The sequence below is a fragment of the Maniola hyperantus genome, chromosome 22 (assembly GCF_902806685.2).
Source record: "Maniola hyperantus chromosome 22, iAphHyp1.2, whole genome shotgun sequence".
In the NCBI taxonomy this organism is placed as follows: domain Eukaryota; kingdom Metazoa; phylum Arthropoda; class Insecta; order Lepidoptera; family Nymphalidae; genus Maniola; species Maniola hyperantus.
Genome location: NC_048557.2, coordinates 1,943,919 through 1,964,911, shown reverse-complemented (window position 1 = coordinate 1,964,911; position 20,993 = coordinate 1,943,919). Strand labels below are relative to the sequence as shown.

General features: G+C 37.1%; 1 protein-coding gene across 3 annotated transcripts in view; it reads left to right on the top strand.

Annotated features, from left to right (window-relative positions):
• The window catches only part of LOC117992995 (GAS2-like protein 3), a 101,546-nt gene that overhangs the window by 25,505 nt on the left and 55,048 nt on the right, over positions 1-20,993 (top strand). The window contains exons 1-2 of one of the 3 annotated variants that reach the window (XM_034980738.2): positions 7,005-7,203; positions 7,574-7,752. The exons of the other annotated variants lie outside the window; for them this stretch is intronic. The gene's annotated coding sequence lies outside the window, so the exon portion shown is untranslated. Of the gene's footprint in view, positions 1-7,004; positions 7,204-7,573; positions 7,753-20,993 lie in introns of those variants that run through there. 3 annotated transcript variants of the gene reach the window in all.

The window sequence follows — 20,993 nt, the reverse complement described above, 5'->3', positions numbered from 1 at the left end:
TGTTTGTTTCAAATCAATTAGGTAAAGAAAACGAGTTTTTTTTTAAACTGATGAATTTAAGAGGGATTTATTCGTAGGTGGCCTCCATGGGTCTAAACAAACGTAGTTGAAGTTGAATACCTATGTACACAGTACTTGGCAGAATGTACGAGTATATCGGCCTTTAGAATGACATTTCGGCTTTGTAGAGCGTTGTCTCTGTCACTCATACCTTTATGACGTGTTGTTGGTCTCAACAACAGAGACAATGCTCTACACTTAGAATAATTCATCTAAGCCTTAGATTCTAAGGCTCTACAAATCCGCTATCTCCTAAAGGTCGATGTACATTACTTTCTGCCGCGTACTGTACCTTATTTTGGATAAGAACTCAAAGGTGTAGAATCCTGTTTGGTGAAATAAAAAGAACAAAGGAGCATTATCTTTGGCGCAATGCGGATGCACGAGATCACAGACTGTGGAGGAGACGGGCAGGGAGGCGGCACGTTAGCTCATTCGGTCGGACTGTACGTCCCCCTACTGACTGCAGGCTGCTGCGGCGGTTACGCATGTCTAGACAATGCTGTTCTAATGCCTGGCTGACTAAGTGAACACGGTACATTGGGTAATAAATTACACGCGGATAAAACTAAATACATTGTAGTCGAAAAGTCCCTTAGTCCCTCGAGTAAATGTTTAAATGAAATTCGCCGAGATTTTATCGTGTCTAACAGAACATGTTGTCATTCTGTGAACGTACGTCTGTCTACGTAAAATATTTCTACATCCTAGGGATGTAGAAATATTTTACGTAGGTATCTTTTCTCGTTGAAAAACTTAACATGAGGGATGATTTATGGCAACACGTGGGGGGTGCAGGCCGTGCCACGTACGAGGCGCGGACGAGGCATGGATTCAAAACATCACTAACATTTCATATAAAGCAGTTCATGCTTCACCGTGTGGCGTCCGTGCACTGACACGGCACGGTGAAGCATAAACTGCTTAAGGTCTGTGAAGAAAGAAGGAAGAAAAATTAAGAAGATAAGAGTGTACGCGGCCGAAAGTAATGCACATCTACCTTTAGAATGACATTTCAGCTTTGTAGAGCGTTGTTTCTGTCACTCATACCTATATGACGTTTTGTCGGTCTCAACAACAGAGACAGTGCTCTACAAATCTGCTATATCCTTCTAAAGGTCGATGTACATTACTTTAGGACGCGTACTGTACCTAGTGTAATTTACTTAAAAGGTTACACTAGTATCCTAGTATCACTTAAAAACCTTTTGAATATTTGTAAAGACCTCTCGTTTAGAATAACGTTTAAAATGCACATATTTAATGGGAATGCTAACAGGGATAGCTCGTAAAGCATCCTTAGCTGTCAGTGTCCGGTCGCCGGCGCATCCCACTGCTGCACCGGCGCGCGGCGTCAACCTGGCTATCTTTAACCTAGCCCAGCCCGATTTAGCCTCTTTCACCTCGCCCATAGACTAAAGGACTCGCATACTCGCAAATAAACATATTCAAAGTGAAGCCAGTAGGTAGGCCCACTTTCTGCTTGGTTGTCTACTCGATTTGAATATTGTTGACTAAAATAGGTACTTAAGAAGCTATCTACACAGTTTCAGCAAGGTCAACTTTAGTCAATTAGATAGATTTAGATGATCACAATCACTACCTCGCACATGGCGCACCTGACAGCGCAGAGTTGCCAGACCCTCTATCTCGTCTATCTGCCCTAGGTGGATAGACAAACGGGCCAAGAGAGCCGTTTGTTTCAGGCGGGCAATCGGGGAGGGAGCGCGCCGCGCGCTCAGTCCCCGTGCTAACCCAGTGCATGCGAGCGCGGGTGACGTGCGGGTGTGCGAGGTGTCCCCTCAACTCATACCCCGAATGCCATCTCGATATGTCGCGGACTATACAAGAAACGGTAGTAGCAGTAGGCGACCAATCACAAGTTTGGTACTGTGATAACGGGGGTGGCAGATAACACTACGTAATATATCTGCCTTGCAACCTTATTTTTTATAATCGGCATCTCCTGGCCAACGTCATTTTCTTGCACCCTCGTCGCTTACATTAGCCTTCTTTCGTTATCTACTGTTCTTTAGTCTGAGACAGCATGCTCATTATAACGCCATTAGGAATTGAATTTCTATGAAAAGCCCTCCTCAAGTTTTACGGACGCTTCATCTGAAAAGATTTCCTCAAAGAGAATCGGATGTTTTTCAGTAGAAAATACTGGAGCGTTTAAAATTAAACAGAATTCTGAAAGCGTGTTCGCTGTTCCTATTTGCTTTTCACTTTAATACATCGTTTTAATTTCCTAAATGGGTAATGAATTTTTCATTTTGCACAGTATTTATATGCCTTTCCGACGTCGAGTACGGTTTAAAGAGCAAGCATGGATGGCCTTTTCGTTTTAGGAAGAGTCGCTATTAGCTAATTACCTTCTTTAAAAGTACCGGACCACTGGGTCTAAAAAATATACCTACAGTTTGCAAAGATGTGGACCACGGGTGAATGGTTGAGATTCTACTAATTTTTTTTTTTGTATTGGGTAAAATTCCCATTTTGGATGTGTTACAGCGACAGATTACATTCACGAATTGCACATTCTTTTTCATGAAATGTCAGAACTAACTTGGTAAGTTATAGATCTTACATATATCAATAAGCATGGTGAATAGGGCTTTACACTAGACACTAGACATAGGTCTTTTGGACGGCTTTTAGACAAAGTACAGTCTTTTCCCAGGTCGTTTCCCGGTTCCCAGTAAATCGCTCAAATCGTCCGTCCATCTGGTAAAGAGTCTCCTAACGCAGCGCTGCATTTTAAGTTGCTTGATCCCTAACAGCACATCGAGACTCTGTTTAATGTTTATCACAGATGAGAGCTTTATGTCTTCTTCTATTTGTGTAGCTAAATCTGCTGTGTGCATGATGCAGGTAATTAATTAAAACTTCAGTAAATTGATCCTGAATTAGTTTAACAGCTGTTTGGCGCAGTGCGGCGCATATGAGATTATAATGAAAATCATTTCGAACACATCCCAGCTAAAATAACCAAACGGAATCAGAGTCAATCTAGCTTAATAACTTATGAGTTTTGTGGAGAGGTTTCCACTGTTGTAAGGATTGCTTTTTTTCTTGGCTTTTTGCGTCTACTACAGTACGCGACAGAAAATAATGTATATCGCCTTTAGAATGAGGTTTCGGCTTTGTAGAGCGTTGTCTCTGTCACTCATACCATATGTGTCGTTTTGTCGGTCTTATCGACAGAGACAATGGAGAACAGAACATAACACATGGTATCAAAACGCGATCTCTCTACTATCTAGCATAGTATCACCTTGTTAGGGTGCCATCTTTGAATTTAAGATATCGCACACAGTTTGGGAAAATTTTGGAACATGTGAATCGGAAACACATTTTATGATTTTTTGAATTTGAAACTACAAATTTTCGGAATTTAGTCTTCCACAAACTGTTGGGCTATGGAGGCTATGTAATAAATTTTCTAAGTACCTAAACAATTTCTTGGAGAGTAGGTGAAGGAAATACTTGATTGAAACATTATAATTAATGATGAAGATAATTATATGGACTGATATCATCCTCGTATCTCGTTACGCTTGGGCGATATATCTTAATTCCTAATTGATGCAACTGCAAGTGAATGAAGTGATCTGAATTGCTTTTGACACTATATTTGTTGTGAACATTGTGATAAATTGTATGGCAAAATATAGGCCTCAACAATCTTGTACCTACCATATGATATCATCTAGCTAATCAATAGAATCAGTCTTGTTATGCATTTTTTTTTATTTCTCCTTTGATTTCATCTTTCAAGCAATTTGTTAGGTAGGTTTTCTGATAGGCATCTCTTCTACATCTATTTCAACATCATGATTTTCAACCAAGTGGGACTAGAGTCCCTTGTAAATAAATAAGGCTGTTTTATTTATTTGCTATTCCACCTGGCCTGAATTTGTGGGAAATATCAGGGTTAGCTCACTTCCATCTTAGAATATTGTTCCCAAGTTACAAGGGCTCTGAAAATAAAATGCTGTATAGCACGCAGAAGAATATCTAAATGTATGTACGTACTTACTTATCTTTTATTTTTCTACAGTAAAATCGAAACGTAATCTTTGCGTAGGTGGACTTTCAAGCTTGAAAATAATAAGTTAACAAGATAAGCTCAACAAAAAATCAAAAACTTGCTCAGCACGCATGAATGAATCAAAGAAAAGATAGTATTATACATCGACGGATAGGATATGTCCGGCTAGCCAGCATTCGGTATGATTCACACGTGGTTTCCTAAGTGGGCTCGAGTTTCAGTCTGTAGTGGACTCATAACAACCGAGACTAGTTTTGAGAGAGCGTGAGAACGTGCGGGTATATACGTTTGAGGTAGATAGGTATATCGTGGTGTATGGATAGGGGTTTATAAACAAATATGACTTTTTGTCCTTCCCACGGAGTTGGCGAGAAATGGTCATTATGGAAGAAGTTTGTCAATATTTAACGTTTGGATTTCGTATAAAACTTTAAACCCGTGAAGATGGTGTAGGGTTCCTAATTCCTATGTGTTAAAAGAATCTTTATATATATAAAAGGAAAAGGTGACTGACTGACTGACTGACTGAATGACTGACTGACTGACTGACTGATCTATCAACGCACAGCTCAAACTACTGGACGGATCGGGCTGAAATTTGGCATGCAGATAGCTATTATGACGTAGGCATCCGCTAAGAAAGGATTTTTGAAAATTCAACTCCTAAGGGGGTGAAATAGGGTTTTGAAATTTTGTAGTCCACGCGGACGAAGTCGCGAGCATAAGCTAGTTTCTTATAAGACTTAATTATATGTATGCCTAGCCATTTCTCATGTTAGTTGGGGTCGGCTCTCCTAACCGTATTTCTCCACGTTGTTCTATTTTGGTTCGTCATTGGTTCTTACAAGACTTAATTGATTAAGACATAGTACATCGTGTTTTTATTGTGATCGCTCAACAGATGTGTCGTTTAAAAAGAAGCTTGTATAATATGATGGAACTACAGAAATCAAAAAAACTAGTACCTACCTATAAAATATGGGATAATAATTATTTTCTTTAATGCCGAAACTTTCTGTGACTCTAATTTCTTTAGGTTTGTTGTGTGTCTAACAAAAAATAACCGAGTGTGATTAGCCCTCTATTTAAGCTTACTGTCCTAATGGATCGTATAAAAGTCATATAAGGGATACTAAATTACAAATACTCTTTTAAAAGCCACATTTCGTTAATGGAAAGTCCATCAATTAAGTTTGTTTCTTTATCACTTCGTAATTAAAGTATCATAAAGGAGTTAGTGGAGGTACTTAAAGTATCCCTAAAAACAATAAAAAGACAAAAAGACTTATTTCATGTCTGTCACCATGACACATGACTAACGAAATAATCTTCCAGCCATAAATTAACCATTTGAAACGATGTAATATTACGCATCATATAAATTTCAATTAAATTAAGGCACTTTCACACGCGTTTCTAAGTGTTATTGATTGTGATGTCCCGATCATAGCGTCTGGTCCCCTTATTATTTTCAACTTTGAGGGAGACTTGCGCGATGCGGAGGTCTCCCCTCCCTCTCTAGCGCTTAGAAAGTTTTTAGAGGGTGAGAGGGAGGGTGGACCGCAATTGATTCATTTGCTGCGGATGCTGGGTGGGGTTTATGCAGTTCGTTTTTTATTCAACTTTTATTTTGGTGGTTCATATAGACACACAGCTTACATTCTAAAACATACAATTATTATTAAAGTAAGATATTTCACATCACATATATGCGATATCATCATCAACGCATCACTGGCCCATTACTGAGCCCGGGTCAGTGCCTCAGAATGAAAAAGTTTTACCACACTGCCCAAGTTCCAATTGGAAGAATTCACCTATATACATACTTACAGTTTGAGAACATTATGGAGAACTCTCAGACATGCAGGTTTCCTCATTTAATTGTTAAAACACACAACTCCTAAAAGTTACAGGAATCGAACCCCGGACCTCTCGAATAGGAGGCTGACGCCACTCTTCGGATATCATAGAAAGTTAATGAACGTAAGAATGAAGGTAGGAAGGTTTGTGGGTCTAAAAATTAGATCTACAAACATACTACTTCTAGGAATACTAAACTACTAGGAAAACCTAAAATAGGGTCAGCTAAGACTAGTCAATAGTGAAATGGCTCTATTCTACTACCTAACTGAACTAAGTTTTTGTTTGTTACATGTGAGTTAAGTTTCATTTACTTCGTTTTCGTGTACTGTGTAACAAACAGGAGCAAAAGGAACTAAACTTTGAAGTCGTTCGCTGAACTTGACCTTCTCTTGGCTGCGTCTTGCATCACTGCGTGAGTTAAACGTGTACCTATTCATCTTTACTATAAAGCATAACGTATGTAAATCATCTAGAGCTATGATGTAGATCTAATATGTTAATTCAGTGCTTTAAATAAATATTATTTGACGCATAAAAATTTTTGTACAATGTCTGATTGATTTGGAAATTAATTGCTAAATTTTGTTTTTAAGTTTTCAATTTCATTCAATTACAAGCTAGTGTAACTGAACCTTCAAGTCATTCTCTGAACTTGACTTTCTGTAGGCTCCATTTTGGATAACGGTATTAGATATGGGTAGGAAATTATACATTTTTATGCGTTTTCGTTCCGTGCTTTAAATTGTCGTGATTCAATTAAATATTCTGTTGTTTAATAACAGCAAACATATTTTACTATAATCTATATTATTGTATTTAACCGGTACGAAAACGTTACTTAGAAAGGTTGTTTTTAAGTTTTCAATTTCATTCAAACAAGCTAGAGCAACGTGGGCTGAACTTTGAAGTCGTTCACTGAACTTGACCTTCGCTTGATCGCCTCTTGCATGAGACCGTCCACTTTCCCGTGCAGTACTAGCGTTCGTCGCCCGTAAGTGCTAACTGAGTAGATGCTGTAGTGTATACGCGCCGCGTCGCCGTCGATGACGTACCGGTACCGCTCCGGTCACTACACGGTCACGATACGCTCTGTTCAAATTGCTTTTACTAGATTTTCGAAAATTTCAAGTTAAAAATTAAAATGGTTTTTATTTTTTTATGTATTGGATTGGTTGGGCTTATTATTGTTTTGTGCATTGCACTTTAATTTTTTTGTATCTGAGGTAGGTTTTCTGTGAATAGAAGATTTTTAAAATTTGACTTTTGTACCAACTGATACGGCAGTATTACGAGAACGAATATAATTTTTCAGATATTTAAAACGCCTAGAAAATATCACTACTGTTGACTGTAATCAACAATTTTTTTGGAACAATTACATTATGACTCCTTGCCGAGACACCTTACCTTCTCATCTAATTGTACCTGCTGTGTACCTACTATCATTCTATATTATGAAGTACTAATTACCAATTAAAATCAAGACATTTCTAGGTATTTCTGTTTTTCTGTGTAACAAATTACCAGTCCTTAGGGCGGAAGTGGCCGGGCGCCGCGCCGGGTATAAAGTAATATTTTTACTTTTCCGTGTAGTTCAGTGTTCAGGGGATAACCACAAATAGACTGATTGGAAGATACTTCAGACGTACAACTAATTGTTACAATGTGTTGAAAGTAAAGATATTCACTTGTTGAAAGTTGGAACATTTAGTTGAGTGCTACGAATTTATTAACGGCTAGAAAATGAAGATGTTATGACGTTTGGGAATAAGGTAAGATTAAAACATAATAGTAATATGTATAAAAGACAACATTATAGGAAACTATAGCCTCAATAGCGCAACGGTTAAGGAGCGGACTGAATTCCGAAAGGTCGGAGATTCAAACCCCACCCTTGCACTATTGTTCCCCTTCAACGCTTAGTTGAAGGGGAAAGGGGAACATATTTATATTCTTAAAACAAAACTATGGAATACCTACGAGTAAAAACTGCGTTATTCCTTCCGAGTTACTTCACTCACTTCCATCTATACTATAGGTAGGTTAGGCACTCCGTCATCATTTACCACTAGGTAAGATTACTGCTAAAATATATTTTTTGTATTTGATTTAAAAAAGAAGAAAAAGAGCTGCTTTAATATATTTACTGGTTTAGTCTAACGAGTAAAACGGTGTTTAAAATAATTATTAAAATTATTATTATGATACCGCGCGTTCATAATAAGTTAAAATTACTTCATCATTAATTAAATTGTCATTAATAAATTAAAATGTCAAGTATTCTCCTTTAAAATTGTTACTGTGCGGTACCTACCTTGTTTCGATTTACATTTTCTTTAGTTTTATTCTCAGATAATTAATTAATTATTATATTTTTACCTCGTTAAAAACATTTTTATGAAAAAAGGTACCTACTACTATCATTATAACATTATCGTCGTATTACTCACTAGAGGATGCTCGCGACTTCGTCCGTGTGGATTAAGATTTAAAAAAATCCAGTTTGAACTCTTTGATTTTCCGGGATAAAAGTTGCCTATGTCAATTTCCGGGGCGCAAGCTACCTCTGTATCAAATTTCATAAAAGTCGGTTAAACGAATGAGCCTTTAAGAATCCCGAGGGAACTCTTTAATTTTCTGGGATAAATGTCCGTCTCCGGGATGTAAGCCAACTCTGTACCTAATTTCATCAAAATCGCTTAAACTGTTGGGCCGTGAAAAGCTAGTAGACAGACAGACACACTTTCGCATTTATAATTTTGATGATATTATGTATTTCTGAGGGTCGAGACCCCTGTCCATTAATTAACTGTAGGAGTTTTCTTGGAATAATAATGGCAATATTCGTAATTTTTCCTCACTAGCTAAACCTACTTAATATTGGTAGGTACCTTCAAAAAAAGAGTGAATATAGGCACCTTCTAAGTTCTAGAACTACCTAGGTAGGCACGCTCCACCTTAGGCTGTATCTTCTACTGTTTGCTGTGATTGCATTCAAGCGGAAGCCTATATGATAGCCTATTTAATCTATCCAGTAAAAAAAAACTTTTTTTTTAAATTTATTCATTATAATACATTAACACGTAAGATAACAATTTATATCTCGCCATCATTTTTACATCAGTTTGTTGGCGAGTTTGCGCTCATAACGGGTTAACTGTTATTTATATTATATATAAAATTTTCTTGTATAATTAGTATTTTCAGACCCAATATTTTACCAATTTGTGTCTAATCATCAATTTATTTAAAACTTACATAAGGGTTATCGAGTCAACCGGGGACCCAAGAGCTGGCAGCTACCTTGGTGAAAGAATTAGTTTGGCCATCCAAAGGGGTAATGCTGCCATGCCAGCATCTTCCGTACAATGCCTCGCTGCGGTGGTCTCGAAGAGGTTTTAGATTTAATTTAATTTTTTTTTTTTTTTTTTTTTTTTTTTTAATACAATTTTAATTTAGTTTTAATTTAATGTTTTTTTACAATTAATTTAGATTTAAGTTTATTGAATAGAATTATTAATTGTCTGTTAAACTTACATAACAAATCAAATATTACGTCATACTACAGCAAACATTTGTTACAACAACAGTTGCGCACGAGATAAGCCGGTCGCTCTCATTCGCCGAGCAAACGGAAGAAAACTCATTTTCTCAGACAACTGATAACACCTTATCAGAAAACTAATAAGAAAATTACAAAACAGCGCTTTAAGTGCTGAGGTAGTTTTGTCAAAAAATTATTGCAGTTTTTACGTCACGAGATTATTAGGATTTTATTAGCAGAAACTGTTGTGCTACTAATAAGATTCAATAGGTATCGATATTGTAATATTATAGGTACAGTACGCGACAGGTTGAGATGGCAATCGGGTGGGGACGCCCCGCACACCCGCACACCCGCACACTGCACAGGCCCCGCGCTAAACCGGCGCGGGATAGCGCAAATATTGTTGTTACAAACATTTTTCAAAGTAAGATAACTATACCAAGTGGGGTATCATAATATGTAAGAGACCATAAAATGTATCAGCGTATCATAATAATATGTACCTGTATTTATAATATTATTTGGATTTTATTTATTTTTATGCATAATATTTTTTGATTTCTCGTGCAAAATGTCGAAAAAATACGAATGTATTACGGAACCCTTGGTGCGCGAGTCTGACTCGCACTTGGCCGGAGTTTTTTATTCTATACCGCCCATTAAATCAAATCAATCTACATATCGCTAAGTTTATTAGAAACGTTGTTATTTCCACTATTTTGGAGGATAACTATCAAAAACTACTTTTTGCAGGGGCTTACTTTTTTTACTTTTCTCTCTGGTGGGAGGCTTCGGCCGTGGCTAGTTACCACCCTACCGGCAAAGCCGTGCCGCCAAGCGATTTAGCGTTCCGGTACGATGCCGTGTAGAAACCAAAGGGGTATGGGTTTAATAAAAACTGCCATACCCCTTCCAGGTTAGCCCGCTATCATCTTAGACTGCATCATCACTTGATGATGCAGTCTAAGATGATTGAGATTGCAGTCAAGGGCTAACTTGTATCTGAATAAAAAATAATAAAAATAAAAAAACCGCTTTTCAGGACGGTAGAAGGGGTGTGCACTAGACATGTGTCCGCTTTAGCTTAACTTAACTGAAAACCGCTGCCGTGCCTATAGCGTACCATAGCGTTATTGTCGTAGCTAGCAACGGTTTTCAGTTATCATCTATGACGAACCACCTGACAACGCAACACTGCCAACTGGCAACCGACAATGCATTGTTTGGTTTTTGGGTAACTAGAAACGCAATAATTATGCCTTCTCTTTCTTTCTTTCACTGAAAGCTGAGAAGGAGCGGTTATTGGCTACCGGCTTAGTAACTAAGAACTTGGTAAACCAAAGCCGACCTTATCTCTATTACGCTAAGGTTTAACTGTACAAGTACTTGTCCATTACACTTTGATCTATCATTCTAAATACAGTTAGCCTTAGAGTAATAGAGATAAGGTCCTCTTTGGTTTATCAATCTTTATGAAATGTTTTTGGTTAACTGGACTGTGGCAAACTATTCGTGCAGGCGTCCACTATAGTTTGACCTATGTCAATGATCAAATTAAAGTTTACTGCTATGAACTTAAGGTTGTGATTACTTCACGATATTCATGAAAGTAAAATTGGTTTTATTTTAGTGAATATGCGCGCGCTAGCTATACAGACGGTATTGATACGGCAGCTAGCTTAGTTACTACTACGGAAACCGCTGCGCGTTGCGCATATTAAATTAGTTGAAACACAACTCTGATACCGATATTTGGCAACGGTTAACAATATCGGTATTGAAACTAAGTAACTGTTGATTAACCGTTGCCGTAAATAGCCAATAACGCCCATCTTTAGTGTGCACTGTGCACGCTTATTCAATACAATCGTTACATTAGTTACGTAAGTGCGCATAAACCTCAAGGCTAGCTACGTTGACATTTCGAGCACGCCCTCGGCCTGGCACTGAAAACTGAAGCCCATACATCACAGCCATTACTACTCCAATACAGCTGAACAATGCTACCATTGACAGCTGTTTGATTAATGTATGTGTTTTTGAAAACATTGCTATTGTACTTCACAGTAATATAAGTCCCGCAAATTGCTAATGCGCGCGGCCGCCATTTTAGTGACGTCAGCACTAGACTGAAATTTCGAGCTGATGGTAGGTATATATTTATTTCGGCTGACGTCAAAATGACGTTATTTCGATGTTAATTAGACATGGTTCCAGCGCAATAGCAATTTGCGGGACTTATACCACTGAGTAGGTAGGATATGATATTATTATTTATTACATACAGAGGTGCGACGAAGCCGTCTGGACAGAAAAATCGCTGACTTGGGTAACGATTTGCACTAATCGAGTCATATAGGATCCTGGAAGACCAACTCATTATTAACCTGAAAAGCCCAACCATTAAGTGATTAATGGAAGGGTACACGACTTTCAGCGATGAGTAAATATAAAGCAGAGAGAGAGAGAGAGAGTAATAAGTATTTTTAAATTTTTATTTCAGTAATTTATTAGTGATTTATGACTTTATAATCTCGTAAATAACAATTAAGTGGTATTTGAAAGCCGCTTAGTGGCACGCGAACCGATTCGATTAACATATTATGACGTCACGTCAGCGCACGCGCATGGTTATTTAATATTCAAATTTTTTATATTCCTAATTATCACGTGATATTTCTGACAGCCCTATTACTGTACTGGGGGTACTAGTGCTAGAATTCATTATTAAAGAGAATACAAGAAAAGAAAATTTAAAGAAAAATATGATTTTTATTTATTTTTACCATGAACGTCACGCTGTGGGCACGGAAGGTAAATAATGACGTCACAATCCGTAAACGACAATTTTTGAGAGTAATAAATAAAAATAGAGTAGGTAATTTCTGCGGAAAAATATTTTTATGTTAAAAAATTAAAAAATATTTGTCGTTTACGCCATGTGACGTCATTAATCGCTTTCCGTACAGCGCAGCGTGACGTTAAAAATTAATTACTTATTTTAAAAATGAATCAAAATCATGACATTTTTTTAAATTCTTAAACTACCGCTACAGAAAAAAAACACGTTATTTTATTACTACAGTCCAAGAATGAAAATCTATTGAACGGAATATTATATTATTTTTACTTGTGTCGGTTCTGTGTCAGAAAACTGCTCTTTTTTGGTTACAATAGTTTAATTACTTCTACGTAATACGTTACATAAACTTTTGACTAAATCGTGTATTTAGTTTACAGTATGACCTACTTATAATACCTACCTAAGTATACTTCATATAATAATTGAACTCAATGCCCATTTAAATGGGCTTTAACGAACTCTTTTTATTCGTTTGTAATGAAGTTATTAGTTCTATTACCGGAACGAAATGTTAATTTTAACGAATAATTTACGAATAGTTTCTTACCAAAGAATGGATACTTTTACATGTAAACTGACTTCAAGGTTTTTAAATATTTAGTTAAAAAAAGCGTTTTTTATCTATTTATTTTTGTATGAAATGAGAATATCAAATATCAAGGTAATACGCACTTCAGGGTTGTGCTTCAGAGCCCTGCTTCTTATTATGTTAAAACTAAATGGTGCCCGCAACGTTGTCCGCGTGGATTTTAGGTTTTTCAAATCTCCCTTCGAACTCTTCGATTTTGCGGGTTAAATGTTTCCGGCCGAATTTCATGACTGAAATTCGGCATAATATAATTTAACCCGCAAAACCCGCGGCGGCTACTAAGGCAGAAAGGGCCAAGAGGCGCAAATATGAGAATATAGAAAATAGTTTCATATTTGTGCCTTTTGGGGTGGAGACCATGGGTTCGTGGGGCGAGGATGCTAGATCCTTTTTTAAGGACCTTTCATCCCGTCTCGCGCAATCCACGGGGGACCGGAGGGCTGGCAGTTACCTCGGTCAGCATATTAGTCTGGCCATTCAACGAGGTAACGCTGCCAGCGTTCTGGGCACCCTGCCTCGTTGCGGTGGTTTAGATGATATTTTCGATCTGTAATTTTTATGTTCTAGAATAAGTTTGGTAATTTTGTTTATTGTATTTTCATTTGAATCTAAAAATAAATATAACCCTGGATTAACACATAGGCTACTTTTTATCCCGGAAAATCAAAGAGTTCCCGCGGGATTTTGAAAAATGTAAATCCACGTGGACGAAGTCGCGGGCATCAGCTAGTTTCTAATAAGTAGAGTCACGGTTAAAATATTTTAGATACTTGATATAAAGGTGTTATAATAAAGGTAGAAAGTTAAATAACCTTGCCTTTCAAACGAGCCCGATATCGTGATATGAGTTGTCCGGATTAGTTGTTAGTGCACGCGTTTCAACTATTGTTTATGAACCAGTAGCAGTTTATGTCATAATCGTGCAATGTTGTGCGATTAATAGATCAAGGGCGTGGCTGATACAGTGTTTGGTAAAGTTTAGGTACGGGTGTTTGATCCCAGAGTAACACTCAGTTGTTTCAAAATATTCAACTCCCTTATTGGATCACCTTATGGTAGAAAATTAGACGCGCTTGCGTAAAATGAAGCGATAAGTAAGCGTAAAATAGCTTGTAGTCATCGAACTTTTAGTACCCATAGATCTATGTTCTCTGAAACTGTCAAAATTAGTATGAATCTAGACATCAAGCATTGTAAACAAAAACAAATTGCAGTCCGCAAAATTTTTTGATCGATTGTTTTTTTAGAGGTTACCTAATTATTGTCATGATGACTCGAGAAACACAGACCTTGGGAGGGTGTTCTATATCGTAGCCACTAGCCATTACTCATACGTAATATAAGAAAAGCATGTGATAAGGGTTCCGTACCATCGTACAAGAAATAACACTTTTTTTAAAAAAAATTCATGGTGGTTATTTTGATATTTTTTTAGTATATGTTGTTATAGCGGCAATAGAAATACATATTCTGTGAAAATTTTAACTCTCTAGGTACCTATTACGGTTCACGAGATACAGCACGCTGAGAGACAGACAGACGGACGAACGGATGGACAGTGGAATCTTAGTAATAGGGTCCTGTTGGCACCCTTCGGGTACGGCACCCTTAAAATATGTTTTAACTTTTAAATAATATTTTGATTGCTGATATAGCATACTTATAATAATTAATAGTTTATGCTCGCGACTTTGTCCGCGTGGACTAAAAAAAATTCAAACCCCTAGTTTACCACCTTAGGGGTTGAATTTTCAAAAATCCTTTCTTAGCGGATGTGTACGTCATAATAGCTATTTGCATGCCGAATTCAGCCCGATTCGTCCAGTAGTTTGAGCTGTGCGTTGATAGATCAGTCAGTCAATCAGTCACCTTTTTCTTTTTGTATACCAACTAGCTGATGTCCGCGACTTCGTCCGCGTGGAATTAGGTTTTTAAAAATCCCTTGGGAACTCTTTGATTTTTCGGGATAAAAAGTAGCCTATGTCACTCTCCAGTTCTTTATCTATATCCATGAAAAAAATCACGCCAATCCGTTGCACCGTTGCGACGTGATTGAAGGACAAACCAACAAACAAATACACTTTCGTATTTATAATAAGGGTATAAGATTATGTCAGTAGGTGCGCGTTCAATTCCAAACAACTAGATAAGTCAAAATTTCTGTAAACGATAACGTAACAAGCATAAATGAAGCAATAATTTAGTAATTACCACGTAATAAAGTGAAGGCTTGCACAGTGTGCGTGCCTGAATGCTAATATTTGTCTATTTGAACTTGTATACACTGGAAGTGGGGCGTACAATCATATTATTTGCGAAACATAGCCATCACAATTCTAAACTTGACAATGTTGTCATAATAGCTTACCTAGCTCAATGAGATTGCGGTGAAATTATATATTAAACTCATAAACTCAACTTATATTAGAATGTGACTTTTATTCTTTTAGAACTTTTAATTTAAAGCTGAAAAAGATTTGAAAATATCGTATTTATTTCGTTGTAAAGTAAACCTTGGTCAATTATAGAAGTAAGAAATAGCGTTGACCCGAGTAGTCCTCCTTGTGTAACACCTTATGAAATTCAAATCGGGTTGCTTTGTGTACTACCTATGAGATACCAGCAGATGCGGCTATTAATCGCAGTGAAATCTCTTATTTTTTTTAGCACTAAGTCTCCATGGCCCCAGGGTCTCCATGGCAAACGGAACAAAAATGTAACTCTCGATAAGAGAGGCATACTTGCGCTGCTTGCCGTTTTCAGCTGTTTTTGCTGCGGCTCCCGGACTTGATGCTGTCTCCCTGATATGACACCGGGGCCAATGTGTCAACGCAATTTTAATTTTTTTACGTAACACGTTCAGAAACAAGATATGGCGAGACTCTATGCACCAAAATTGGTCAATTTGTAAAGAGTTGTTATTGAGGATATTTTATCATCCACTCCAGTGACAAGTTTTTACTACTAAGTATACTTGACACTGGTTTGAAGGCTTTATAGACGCTGTGGTATAGTCGTAAATGGAAAACAATATTCCCTCATTACATACTTAGTCTTACGTCCAAACTATCAAGTTCGTACATAATTCGTAGCTGATAGATTTACGATGCAAACGTACGAACCGTAGAAGGCGTGGCGCATGCATCGCATGCATGGCAAAACTGCAAGTGTCCACCATGTTTTATTCATACTGGATGGAGTAAAATAGTAGACTTGTCTAGATATAGACATTTTTACGACTAGTTACTAACGGTGTAAACTGTAAAGTTCTACTTTGTATGTGGGATCAAAGTATGTAGTTTATTTGATGTTACTAGCCGTAGATAATAGGTATCTATATCTTAATTATTTAGCATAGACGTAGCAGAAATGTCATCATGTTCATGATCAACCCATCGCCGGCAGTTCGGCTACAGTCCACGAAGGCGGCCAAGTGCGGATTGGCAGATTTCATACACCTTTGAGAACATTAGAAGTACTCTCAAGCATGCAGGTTCCCTCACTGTTTTCCTTCACCGTTCAAGCAAGGGATATTTAATTATTTAAACGCACATAACTTTTAGAAGTTAGAGATGCGTGCCCATTGTCCCAAGTTTGTTCCAAGTAGTGTCCCAAGGTCCAACGCAAATTGCTTGGGGTTGTTAGTGATGATGATCCGGTTGTAGGTAAGGAAGAAGGCTGCTAAAGCCTTAATAAGACTAGACTTGAATCAATTTAGAAGAACTTGACCAAAAAAAAACCACTCCTAAACTGTCGCAGTGTTGGAAGACCCCACACTAGGTGAACGGACGACATCAGACGAGTCGCAGGGAGCCGCTGGATTCAGGCGGCGCAAGACCGTGGCGTGTGGAAGTCTCTACAAGAGACCTATGTCCAGCTGTAGACTTCTATCGGTTGAGGATGGTGATGATGATGAAACTGTCTAATACAAATCGTTAAAAATAGAGCCGATAACTGAGATTATGGATCGATAAGAAAATCCAATTATAATGGGCAATCGTAAAGTTGCCATAACTTTATGCTATAGTAGGTACTATTAGCAATTAGATTCGTGGATTTAACAATTAAATAGAAAACGGAGGTAGGCGCAAACCATGAAATTTGTTTTTATGAAAGTCGTAATATTACCGTAACCATTGAACCGAATGTATTTAACTGTTTAGGAAGTGTTCTCTAACTAAACAATTATATCGAGCGCCAGTAATAGTTACCTACTTGACAAGTGAATCATTGTTTGCGTCTTGCTTGCGTAAATCTTTTATCATCTCGAATAAACAGCGCTAAGAAAATATTTGGCTTTCTCTACAGTAGTTTCAGAGTTAATAGTTGACAATATTGAGATTTTGTACCTACCTATTAGTTCAATTATTCACAAATCTACTTTTCTAAGAATATAATCATTAATCAGCAACTAAACTAGACAAACAAATAAATGTAAGATACATTTAATTCAATTGTGATTTAGGCTACGATTTATTTGTGAAAATAAAATGTATTTATTTGTGAAAATAATTTATTTCTCACCCTGGACGGCTTTATTATTAAAACAAGAGGAAAAATTACTATCTACCTACTAATATTGAAATTTGAATGACGCTATGTAAGGTGGTAATAGCTGTGATACTATGACAGAACCAGAAGTCCCTGATCGAGCTGTAACATCCCATGATAATTATTTAATGAAACTACTCAGAGAATTTGCAATTTAATTATTCTTTTCTTACGTAATCTTGTATGGAGAGATGACTGATTTGAGTTGTACAGTGTGTGATTATGTGTATTTGATCAAGTATTTTGTTTTAGAGAGAATGTTTTATTCTTAAAAAACGGGTTTGTTCCAACACTGATCACGATACATTACAATCAATAAAATAAAAACAAATTTTAACACACGTTTTTTTCGCAGTGTTTTTAACATTTCTTTTAAACAACCCTAATTTAACGTCATCTTTTCATTAATTAAGATATTCTTTGAAAGTTCTATAGTATACCACTTTTTCTACTCATACATGACATAGCTGGTCCTTAATGCTTCTCGTCATGTACCTTAATACAGGCACGATACAGGTTTACTAATATTTCTGAGTGGTCTCACAGTCAACGTTTCATCGGTGTGCTGTGTCATAAAGATCTACCATCACATACCTATACACAGTGGCGTAGCTAGGTAACCAAGGTCCCTGGGGCAAATCAGAAATGGGGCCCCACTGCTATCTAAACTGGTTAGGTTTTATCAAATAAAAATATTAAATACAAATACATTCACAGAAAGAATTTAGGGGAATTCCTTAGTAACTTTCGAATTATCATATTTATTTTGAAAATGGGAGAAATTTTCAAAACTTTAGTTTGATCGAGATTTTCTGGTAAGGATTCGAGGGCCCCCTGAGCTTTAGAGCCCCGGGGCACTGCCCCGCCTAGCCCCTAGGTAGCTACGCCACTGCGTATACATTGGTAGAGAAAAACAAAGGCACCATTTCTTTTGTCACGTGACTCATGGCTGGTACACCTACATCGGTACTCCCTTTTCTGGTCCCTATGTTTATTTTCAGTTTGACACTTGTAAGAGTACTTGTCTCTTATTACACCGCACCCTTCGCTGGGGTCTTGAGTGTTGACTGTAGGTACAGTCAGCAACAAAGCTAGGTTTGCAAAGGTCCATAGTCACTTGTACTGGCGGGTGCTATCCTAGCTTTGTTGCTGACTGTACTAGGTAGGACGTAGGTACCTACCTGCTTCACTTCAAATACCTCTATTATGACACCTCATAACAAATTCATACTTATAAAATTCAGAGTTAATTACAGTAAAAAATTAACGTTGGGATTTTAAGCATAATAATAATATGGTGATCCATTACATATTTTTTTAAGTTTTGCGTTTATTTTTAACTGAGTCATATAATATTGTACTTGGGTACTTATTTTTTTTTTTAAATTACCAACATAAAGAATGTTTAAGAAATCCAATTTAGACACAGCAAAAAACCACGAAGGTTTTAAAAGGAATTAAAATGTTTGAACTGCATTGTCTCTCGTAGATTTATTGTTATGGAAACTTACGAAGCTGATTATAAAATTGTCTTTATGCAGATACGTACGTCTTTATGCTCATACGTATTTCATCATCGTCGTCATCTGATACCTAGATGATACTGTTTTAAAAAGAGTCTTGACAATTTTATTTTAAGTAGACACTTAACAAAAACAGCTAAGTAAGTTGAAAAATCTAAACCCTTGACTTTTTTTAGGCTGTACAAGCTAAGAATGCTCCATTATGAAATACTATATAGCTAACAGTATTTTATTCAATAACCTTTTGAGATGTGCTTTTGAATCCTGAAATGAACCTACCAAGTACCAAACTAATTTATTAGGTAATTGAACCTTTTGAAACAGTCATTATGTGTTGCTATGGATGAACACATATTGAAACAGTTTACACAAAGTCGTTTCGTTGGCTAATGATCGGAACCCGGTGTCGGCATCAACTGCGAGTGCTTATTGCTCAGCGATATCGTCGTTGTAAGTAATTACTTAATTATAATTACAGTCATACAGTCTATGAATGTCTACATGACAATAATTTTTTTTTAATAATAATAAATAAAATAATTTCTAATTATTTAACGATGTTACCCTTAAAAAGCTGAGCTGATCTTTTTTGGTACAAAAAAGGAAATAAACTGATATTGCAATTTGCTAGATAGTAGATAAGATTTACTGACTTTAACGATGCACTGATATTGTATTCGTGACACACAAGGTTGCGTGGAAACCTGTAATAGCTTGCCATGAAACTTCGATGAAAGAAAATGGAAAAACTTTGCACGAACCACATGTAATTTCATGTGCAATTTCCTTTATGTCAGCCAATGATATTGTAAGCTCACGTTTTTATTTTAGCGTGTTATAACCTAGTAATATAAAAACAAGGTCCTTTTAGTACCTAGACAATTTTTATCAATTTACTCATTAAAGTCTCACTGGTAAATATAGAATTATCTCTACACATATTATAAATGTAAAAGTGTGTTTGTTGGGCTGTCCTTCAATCAAGTCGCAACGGAGCAACGGATTGACGTGATTTTTTGCGAGTGAAATCTGCCAATCCGTGGCAATAGTCGTTAGAGATAAAATATCAATATGTCGAAATGCGGCTTTATTAAATTAAAGTTTTTCTAAAACACTACAACTCTTGAGGGAATTCAAAATGTTATGTAATAAAACTTCATAATTTATAGCATAGCTAAAGCCCTAGGTCCAACTGAATCGTGAACCCGTCGAAAGTGAAAACTCCTTAGAATAGTGACATTGGAATGACCCGAGCGGCTATAGTTTCCTCATGCCATAAATTATGCACATTACACCATGAACACGGCCCGAGACCCGCGGCTCCTGAGTAGGCCTGAATTATTCAATAGACAAATAAGACAAAAAAGCGTATCATAATGGCGCTTTGATATAAATCTTATCGATATTCGAATTAGGCAGAAATATCTATTTAAATCTAATTTGAATAATAAGCTCGATAAAAAGACGCTGATATTTTGCGTAGTCCAACATCCATACAAGATCGACCTAAGAGCGATTACGCACTACACTTCTGTCATCCGAGTTCTATCCGTCATCCGTGAGAATACCAGCGATTATCTACGACATACGTCATAAGCACCCATACAAAACAAAAAATAACTTATTTTCTCGGACTCTGATCGGATGTAGCGCGCTGTGCCTAACCACTCTAATGGTTAGCCATTAGAGTGGTTAGGCCGTCCGCCTCCTAATCGGAGGTCGGGGGTTCGATCCCGGGCATGCACCTCTAACGATTGGGAGTTATGTGCGTTTTAAGTAATTAGGTATCACTTGTTTTAACGGTGAAGGAAAACATCGCGAGGAAACCTGCATGCCTGAGAGTTCCCATAATGTTATTTATGAAAGGTGTGTGAAGTCTGCCAATCCGCATTTGTCCAGAGTGGTAGATTCTTGGCCTTCTCTCTAAGAGGAGACCCATG